This window comes from Ursus americanus, chromosome 10 (genome assembly GCF_024610735.1).
Source record: "Ursus americanus isolate L20-20 chromosome 10, mUrsAme1.1.p, whole genome shotgun sequence".
NCBI classification, from domain to species: Eukaryota; Metazoa; Chordata; class Mammalia; order Carnivora; family Ursidae; genus Ursus; species Ursus americanus.
The window spans coordinates 78636852-78646995 of NC_142136.1; positions in this window are offsets into that span (position 1 = coordinate 78636852).

The following is a 10144-nucleotide window of genomic DNA, read 5'->3' on the forward strand; positions in this document are numbered from 1 at the left end:
ACATGTCTGGCACTGTGATACATGCCTTCCCCACCGCCCACATGTTATGTCCACAACTAAGTACATGGGCAGTTTGCCGGTGAGGAAACTGAATCCGAGGAAAACGAACAATTACACAGGAAACACAGGGCCAGGATTCAACCCCAGTCTGCCGATGCCCACCTATGTCCTGCTTCTAGTCAGTCAGAACCCTAACCTTTTCTCCACTTGTCCCAACTCCATTTTGTTTCCAAGGGAATGCAGAAGATAGGCTTAGGATAGGGCTGCCACCATAGTGAGCTGGGCGGGTCTGAAGAAGTGCAGGGTGCGCTATGAGCAGGGGCAGACTGGACCTATGCAGAGGAGCAGGCGCTGTGAGGTCACACAGCCCCTGGGGGAAGGGACTGTCCTCATTCCTGCTCACACATGAGTCCTGGAATCACCCCAGAATCCTGGAGAGGCAGAGTGACGTGCAGGCAGGGTCAGTGCCAGAACTAACCCAGCTAGCAGCCTCTAGAACCCATGGCCGTGGGCACAGTTACACACAGCCTCTCTACACGTTCCACTGCAGCGACTACCTACAAGTGCTGGGACAGGACAACATCTTCCCTTCTAGCATTTTCATGCCCGGTCAGGTTTTTCCACTTTCTCTTTCCTCCAGTAGTAAGTGCCTCTGAGCCTTGCCACAAGGTGGCAGCATTAAACTGTTTGAGATTGCTTTAACGAGCTTCTACCTTCAGGCCTAGGACCTAAAACCCTGGCATCCATCCTCTTAGGTACACTGATTCTCTGGTAGCTACTCTTTCCACCATCCCTAGCTTCAGTGTATCCATGTCCCTCCAACCTCCCCACCATCTGCACCATCCCAGACCCCCTAATGGCTCCCCTTGTGTCCTTCCCCACCAAGTGGAAGCTCACTCTCTCTAGGAATTCCCTTGGCACTTTGTGGGGAGTCTTAAAAACATTGTCTTCCTCAGTTCTGTCCTGTGGGTGTGCTGTCCCCCTTTCCCACCCTCCTGCTGCACTACAAGCTCCCTCGAGGCAGAGGCTGCATTCTTGTGTGTGTGACACAGCCTCATTGTGGAGTGAGGACTCGCAGCTGGGATATGGCACCTGAGGCCTGGGATAGCCTTCCCTCCCCAGCCATAGAAGGCAGGACCAGGAAGGGGGTGATCCACCAGCACCCTGAGCATGTTTTCCCCTCTCTGTGACCTCTGGATGTCTTCAGTTCATGGCAGGTGCTCAGATCTCAGATGTGAGTCTGTGCACAGCGGTACTATCCATTTCCTAAATGAAGGGTACTCCATGCCACCTACATGTTGCCTGCAAAAGGAAAATTTTGTCGAATAGTGTGATTCCTCATGGTCAAGCAGTAGTACTTCTAGAGAAACATCATATATGTACATACAGACTCCTCATGACTGCTCTGCTTGTAATACTGGAAATACTATACATGTCCATCAATAGATAAAGGGTGAAGTGTGATGGTGTGGTCAGAGAATGAAATGCTGTAAGGCATTTCCATAGAATGAACTAGATGTGTGTGGGAAAAACACTGGCCTGCAAAGTATATTGTTGAGTAAAAAATGCAAGAGCAGAATTAAACCACAGTACAATATCAAACATGAATATCAATACTATATATGCTTTGGGAACCATATATTGGCAGTGAAAGTTCAAACACATGGGCAGGAGGAATATAGACCAAATTCAGATTGGATGCTGCTCCCTGGGTAAGTAAGAAAGGGGAAAGGCCAGAGGATAGTGACAAAGGGGGCTGTAAAACATGTGTGAAATATTTTGTTATATTTATATGCCATATACGTATATATCACATATAAAACATATAATATTTTATATATCTACTATATGTAATAGGAAAATGATATATAAAATTATCAGAAGCAAATACGGTAAACCATGAACATTTGTTAATTTTGGATAGTAGGTCCAGGAGCACTTGTTAATTCCTCTCTGCATTTTTAAATCTATTTAAAATAACTCACAATGATGATAAAAGAACGGAGTGTCGTATATTAACCTTCAGAATTAAATAAATGGACAAACTAACTCCCAAGTGTGATCCAAGTGGGCAGGAAGCAGCAGGGTGATGTGATGGAGAGGACTGAGTCTGCAGAAGACGGGCAGGAGCAGCCTCTAGAGCGGAGGCGGGAGCACGCTGAAGGGCCTCGCCATGGAGGAGCGTGCCAGGCCGAGGACTTGGTGGGAACGGACTGGGCTGAGAGAGCGATGGGTAGCTGCCATGTAGGGAGGAGCGTTCACGGGCTTCTTCAGCTGGAACAGAGTGAGGATGATTTTCCAGGCTTTATGGGGTCTATTGGGGTCTTTAACTACAGGCAGAGTTAGAGGCTTTTCAAATGTGTCCCCTGTATGCTAAAATCCAATAAAATAAACTTTACTTACTGCCTCAGTGAGTGCATGCATAAAAAGTTCCTCTGACTACAGAGAGGCTGATGGACAACCCTAATATGTGTAGGAGGTGAGTTGTGGGCCAGCCCTGAGGAGCAGGAGACACTCAGGTTTGCATATGGGCAATGAAGACCAGACACTGTGGTCTTCCTGTCCCAGCTGCCCCCGCCAGGCTCCAGGTGCTATCATCCATTTACATATTATCCCAGGATTTACCAGGTAGGAGTGCTGAGCCAGCAAAACCATCGGAAGGGGGACCGGGGCCTGGAGGTAAACAAGCTGCAGCCCTGCCCTCGAGGAGCTCAGTGTGGTAGAGAGCCACGCCAACGACTGAACACAGGAGATGGGGAGAGAAGTAAGGGCTACGGGAGCTCTCAGGATTTTAATTTATCTTTCATCCATATATATTATTTAATTATTTTAAAAATCTGGGCTTACCCAGGAGATGCAAATGACATTCCAATATTCTTTGATTATGAATTAAAAATCTGCTAATTCTTTTTTTTTTAAGATTTTATTTATTTATTTGACAGAGAGAGAGAGACAGCCAGTGAGAGAGGGAACACAGGCAGGGGAAGTGGAAGAGGAAGAAGCAGGCTCCCAGCGAAGGAGCCTGATGTGGGGCTCGATCCCAGAATGCCGGGATCACGCCCTGAGCCGAAGGCAGATGCTTAACGACTGCGCCACCTGGGCACCCCAAAATCTGCTAATTCTGAAGGTGTCAATATGATGGAGATCTCCAATATCTCCAGGACAGTTCTTGAGAAGAGGCATATCTCCCAATGGAAAGGTCAACTCAGGACCTGTCTTTGGAGGAGGATCATTCGTCTTCTAGACATGTGGTCCATCACAAAGAAACCTCACTGCCTCCAGGCCTCCTCCAGCCCGTTGTCCACCTGGATGTCAGCTCTGTCCTAACAGAAGGTAAGTTTGTCTTGTGCTCTGCAGTATAAATGCCCCCCACTGCTCCGTCCTGCCACAGCCAGCGTGGCTCACAGGCAGTGCGCTGGCAGTGCTGGGTCCTTCACCGTCCCAGCTCTGCTCAAACTGAGTCCCTCACTTGGAATTTCTACCCCACCTCTTTTCCTTGTCTAAGCCACTGGCCTTAAGGACAAGCCATTTAAGCCTCAGCCTGACATTTACATGATCCCTTTCTGTGACAGGCACTGAGGGTGTGCTGGTGAGCAGGACCAGGTTCTTGGAGCTGATTCTGATAACAACGTTAGACATGACTCACACAAGGAAACACTAAGACAAATTGTGGTAAACAGTATAAAAGAAATAAGGGCACTATATGAGGATAAAGGAGGTAGCTGTGGTCCATTCCAGGGGTCAGGCAATATTTGCCAGAAGAGTCCTTCAAACTGACAGCTTGCAGATAAGGAAAGAGGGTAGCAGTGTTCCCAGGCAGCAAGGGCATGTGTTCTTTAAGGAACAGAAAAGAGACAAGTGAGCTGGAGCAGAAAGACTGAAGAGGGAGGGGAGGAGGGACAAGGGGTAGGCTGTACTCAGTCTCACGTATTCCGACAAAGATCTCAGTCTTTGTCTTTAGAGCAATGAGAAACCAGTGGAGAGTTTTATTTAATATAGGAGAAACAGGCTGATGAGGTGGTAGTGATCACAGAGATGTGAGAAAGGTGAGGAGGAGGAAGATTATGGTGACAGTGACGATGGTAATGATCGTGGTGATGAGGAGGATGGCAAAGATGATGCAGGGATGACAGTGATGAAATAAGGATGAGAGTGTTGGGATGGACAGTGATGCTGACACGGTGATAATAATGGTGATCATGAAGACATGTAGATTGAAAATGAATAAACAAACAAACAGGAAGCAGAAGCAGACCTAAAAATGCAGAGAACAAACTGATGGCTGTCAGAGAGAAGGGGGCAGAGGGATGATTGAATGGGTAAAGGGGAGAGGAAGGTACTGGCTTCCAGCTATGGCATGAATAAGTTACGGGGCTGAAAGGCAAAGCCAGGGAACACAGTCAGTGGTGTTGTGACAGCGCTATGTGGTGACAGCATGACATATAGACTTGTTGAATCACTATGTTGTACACCTGAAACTAATGTAACACTGTCTGTCAACTATACTCAAAAACCAAACAATAAATTAAAAAATTTAAAACAAATGTGTGGACTGAAATGCTGATGGAAATGATGATGGTGATGAAGAGTCCAGCACCAATGCTGGCTAGGAAGGCAGAGGCAGGAAGCCAGTCTGGGACACTGATGGAGAGAGGATGGAAACAACACATGATCTGGGGTGAGACACACTTACGCTCTGCTGTCTATTTTCTGGGTGTCTTTGAGAAAATGCCTTGACTTAGCATGTGCCTCAGTTTCCTCACCGTCTAAAGGATTCCTAAAGGTGAAATGATGTCTATAAAAGTGCCTGGCACCCAGTAGGTGCACTGTCAGTTTCCTTTGCTTCTCCTTGACACACAAGTATGCAGCCAGGCATGTGAAGAGGAGGGCGTGGAGGTGGAGGTTCTCTCCAGTGCCTCATTCCTGCAGCCTGGTGAGGTGACATGGCCTATTGCTGAGGGATATTGCATTGCTGCTAGGAACCCAAGAGCTCCCGTTTAGATCATTCCCTCCAACTTGATAGTCTTGGCTGCTGGCTGCCTGTGGGCACAGCAGTGTGAGCAGGGGGTTCTGCTCAGGGTGGTTCTGCTCAGCCACTGCCCACTATCCACCCCTGACATTCCTGGGCTTCACTCTGATACCACAGTGAGTAATTCCTGTTCACTGCCAACTCTGGGGGACACAGCAGTGGGGCCTCTGCATGTCTTGGGAAAGACAGCTTCTTACTTGTCCTGAGCCTTCTCACAATGTGACTCTAGACAAGGCATTTAACCTCCTTTGGCCTCAGTTTCCCACCTGGAATCTGTGTTGCTCGCTCCAGGAATAATGTGGGGTTCCCGTGTCATGGTGTGGCAGTGACTGTATGCAGTAGATGCCCCACAATGAGGATGTGTGCAGTCACTGTTAGCTTCTCTCTCCTTTCGGGGGCAGAGCTTAAGGACCCGTCCACTTGGTGGTTTGAATTTGTTTGCATCAAGCTTGTCCATAGTTTCAGTTTATCTCCAGCTTCCTGGAGGGTGCCTTCTGGCTGGCGCTGGACAGGGACAGTCTTAGCATTCCGAGGCTTTTGAAATGCCACACATGGTGAAGACTTTATTTCCAAAGTGACATGTAGATCCATTAACCTGTGCTGCTCATTTCCCCTGTATCAGTATGTGGTCTCCTGTAGTACCCACAATGTGTGCAGACAGGAGTGTTCTGACCCCAAGTGGGAGCAGAGAATGGAATGGGACAGAGCAGTTACAGGTGGTGGGGCCACTAAGCAGGAGGGGTCTGTGCTAGCTCACCCCACAGCAGTCAGCACATAGTGACCTTCAAGGAAGGCTGACCCCACGACCCCACATCCTCTTTGTCTGCATGTTCCCAGGCAGGGCAGCGCAGGTGGTACCCTGGACAGGTGAAACCGAATGGTTTAAAGAGACTGCTTTATGTACTTTGTAGGTCATCAAATGATTCTCAACAGCAAGGTAGGCTTTTTATTACACTTACCAGCTCATTCATCATGAGACTTACTCACTGTCCATTTCCCTGAAGCTGATGCCTCTCACCAGCTATCAGAGGATTAAGCTCTCAGCTAAGTTTTTATTGAGGGGTGTCGTTTAACAGATTCCCCTCAACCAGAGAATCTGTAATCTAAGACAAGCACCAGGTGAGGGCAAGACTGATAGCCAGGGGATGGGAAGGGCATTCTGCTGGGCTGATAGCAGGGTCAGCCTAACCTCCAGCCCAGCTCTAGGCACACTGGCTGCCCCTAAAAGTACACCTACAGGGCAGGGATCTGCTCCCTCTCCTGGCCCAAGGCCAGTGGAAGTAGGAGGGGACACCCTCTGGGGGGGACAGACCGTGGTAGAGGAGACAGGGAGGCCGGGTCAGCCCTTCCAGCATTGCAGTTTCTCTGGAGGACAGAGATGTGCTTTCTCAGAGCAACCTTTAGATTCTTTACCATATTCTTTTTTTTTTAATAATATTTTTTTATTATATTACGTTAGACACCATACAGTACATCCCTAGTTTTGATGTAAAGTTCCATGATTCATTACTTGCATATAACACCCAGTGCACCATGCAATACGTGCCCTCCTTAATACCCATCACCGGCCTATCCCATTCCCCCACCCCTCTCTACTCTGAAGCCCTCAGTTTGTTTCCCAGAATCCATAGTCTCTCATGCTTCATTCCCCCTTCTGATTACCCCCCCTTTCTTCTCCTACCGGTCTTCCTACTTCTTATGTTCCATAAATGAGTGAAACCATATGATAATTGTCTTTCTCTGCTTAACTTATTTCACTTAGCATTATCTCCTCCAGTGCCATCCATGTTGCAGCAAATGTTGAGAAATCATTCTTTTTGATGGCTGAGGAATATTCCATTGTATATATGGACCACAACTTCTTAATCCAGTCATCTGTTGAAGGGCATTTCAGCTCCTTCCACGATTTAGCTATTGTGGACAATGCTGCTATGAACGAAGGGGTGCATATGGCCCTTCTCTTCACTATATCTGTATCCTTGGGGTAAATACCCAGTAGTACAATTGCTGGATCATAGGGTAGCTCAATTTTTAACTTTTTAAGGGACCTCCACACGGTTTTCCAGAGTGGCTGTACCAACTTGCATTCCCACCAACAATATAAGAAGGATCCCCTTTCTCCACATCCTCTCCAACATTTGTTGTTTCCTGCCTTGTCAATTTTTGCCATTCTAACTGGTGTGAGGTGGTATCTCAAGGTGGTTTTGATTTGAATTTCCCTGATGGCTAATGATTTTGAATATTTTTTCATGTGTCTGTTAGTCATTTGTATGTCTTCATTGGAAAAGTGTCTGTTCATATCTTCTGCCCATTTTTTATTTATTTGTTTCTCGTGTATTGAGTTTGAGAAGTTCTTTGGAGATCTTGGATACTAATCTTTTATCTGTAGTGTCTTTGCAAATATCTTCCCCCATTCCGTGGGCTGCCTCTTAGTTTTTTTGACTGTTTCCTTGGCTGTGCAGAAGCTTTTTATCTTGATGAAGTCCCACAAGTTCATTTTTTCTTTTGTTTCTCTTGCCTTTGGAGATGTGTCATGAAAAAAGTTGCTGTGGCCGATGTCAAGGAGGTTGCAGCCTATGCTCTCCTCTAGGATTTTGATGGATTCTTGTCTCATATCGAGGTCTTTCATCCTTTGGGAGTTTATCTTTGTGTATGGTGTGAGAGAGTGGTCAAGTTGTGTTCTTTTGCATGTAGCTGTCCAATTTTCCCAGCACCATTTATTAAAGAAACTGTCTTTTTTCCGCTAGATGTTTTTTCCTGCTTTATCAAACATTAGTTGCCCAAAGAGCCTAGGGTCCATTTCTGGGTTCTCTATTCTGTTCCATTGGTCTATGTGTCTTTTTGTGTGTGTGCTAGTACCATGCTGTCTTTGTGATCACAGCTTTGTAGTATAGCTTGAAATCTGGCAACATGATGCCCCCAGCTTTGTTTTTCCTTTTTAACAATTTCTTGGTGATTTGGGGCCTTTTCTGGTTCCACACAAATTTAAGGGCTGCTTGTTCCAGCTCTTTGAAAAATGTCATTGGTATTTTGATCAGGATGGCATTGAAAGTGTAGATTGCTCTGGGTAGCATGGACATTTTAATTATGTTAATTCTTCTGATCCATGAGCAAGGAATATTTTTCCATCTTTTTGTGTCTTCTTCAATGTCTTTCAAGAGTGATTTGTAGTTTTTAGAATATAGATCCTTTACGTCTCTGGGTAAGTTAATTCCAAGATAATGTATGACTTTTGGTGCTATTGTAAATGGAATGGATTCTTTCTTCAGTCTCATTGTTCATGTATAGAAATGCAACTGATTTGTGAGCATTGATTTTGTATCCCGCCACAATACTGAATTGCTCTATAACTTTTAGTAGTTTGGGGGTGGAGTCTTTTGGGTTTTCCACGTAGAGTATCATGTCATCTGTGAAGAGAGTTTGACTTCTTCTTTGCCAATTTCGATACCTTTTATCCCTTTTTGTTGTCTGAGTGCTGTTGCAAGGACTTCTAGTACTATGTTGAATAATAATTGTGAGAGTGGGCATCCTTGTCGTGTTCCTGATCTTGAGGGAAGGGCTTCCAGCTTTTCCCCATTGAGATTGATATTTGTTGTAGGCTTTTCATAGATGGTTTTTATGAAATTGAGGAATGTACCCTCTATCCCTACACTCTGAAGGGTTTTAATCAGGAAACGATGCTGTATTTTGTCAAATGCTTTTTCTGCATCAATTGAGTGGCTCATATGGTTCCCGAGTCTTTTCTTGTTGATATGATCCATCACACTGATTGATTTGTGAATGTTGAACCACCCTTGCATCCCAGGGATGAATCCCACTTGGTCATGATGGATAATCCTTTTAATGTACTCTTGGATCCTATTAGCTAGGATCTTGTTGAGAATTTTGGCATCCATATTCATCAGGAATATCGTCTTTACCATATTCTGCCATCAGGAGGCAGCCCCTCCCGAAGACGCTGTAACAAACCCTCCAGAAGGGCATGGTGCCTGAGCTGGTGAGCCAGGGGTCTCTCCAGGGAGCAGGGCCTTTTGCCAGCTCTGAAGTGTGGAATGACACTCATGCTCCAGTGGGAAGAATGAGTCTGTGGTCCAACTCCTGAGTTACCATGCCAGATGTCCTATCTCTCCCAGTATGATAGCCCCCAGGCTACTCAGTCTCCCTATGTCTCACCACCTTACCTGCACCCCAGATATGTGGCCATGGCAGAGCTCAGTCTATGGGGCACACTTAGGAAAGAGGCTGCTTGGCAGTGAGTGTCAGCACTTTTGTAACTGGATGTAGGGCTCCAAGACAGATGTATTGTCATCATGGGTCCTCAGTGGGGCCACGGAAACGCAAAGGGGCAAAATAATTTAGCCAAGACCACAGTTAATGACAAGAGGGAAAGCCAGGTTTCCTCTGAAGTCTTCAGCTTCTGACACTGCTGAGAAAGGAAAGGGAAGCAAAAGGTGAGTGCCCGTGTAGTCAGAGGGCCCGTGGCTGAGGGATGAGGGAGGGTTCTGATCTGTCACTTGCCAGATCTGGTCCAGGTGGCATTTACGACATGCGGCTGGGCCTCTTATGGCTCAATGTCTAAAATTTTTGTTTTTCTCTGATCCTACGAACATTCTGCCTGTGCTCAGGAGAGAGGCTGGAGAGGGGCTGGAGGGGTGTGGCACAGGCCCCAGGTCCCCGGGGCATAGAGCATCTAGTGCATTCCTTCTGCAGTGAGGACAAGGGGGTCTGTGGAGCAGAGGACCCAAGCCTCTGGAGAATGTGGTAAGGTAAGGGCTAACATGCATTGAACATTTACCCCAGGCTACACATTGCACTACGTGACCTCTAGATTTTTGCAACATTTCCATGAGGTCTGTATGTGCAACATTCACATTTCACAGATAAGGAAACAAAAGTATAGAGCTTCCCAAAGTCTCAGCGCCAGGATCTCAAGAGCTGAAAGCCTGCTCACCTAAACCAGATGGGCGACACTTCTCAAGAGATCAGTGGCCAGTACATCATGGCAACAGGCTGATCCATTTAGGTGTGCCCATACACATGCGGCCAGGACAGCTGGCAGACGTGCATGAATGTAAGAAGCCCTGTGTGAGCAGAATTTTGCTTTGTTGTTTTATT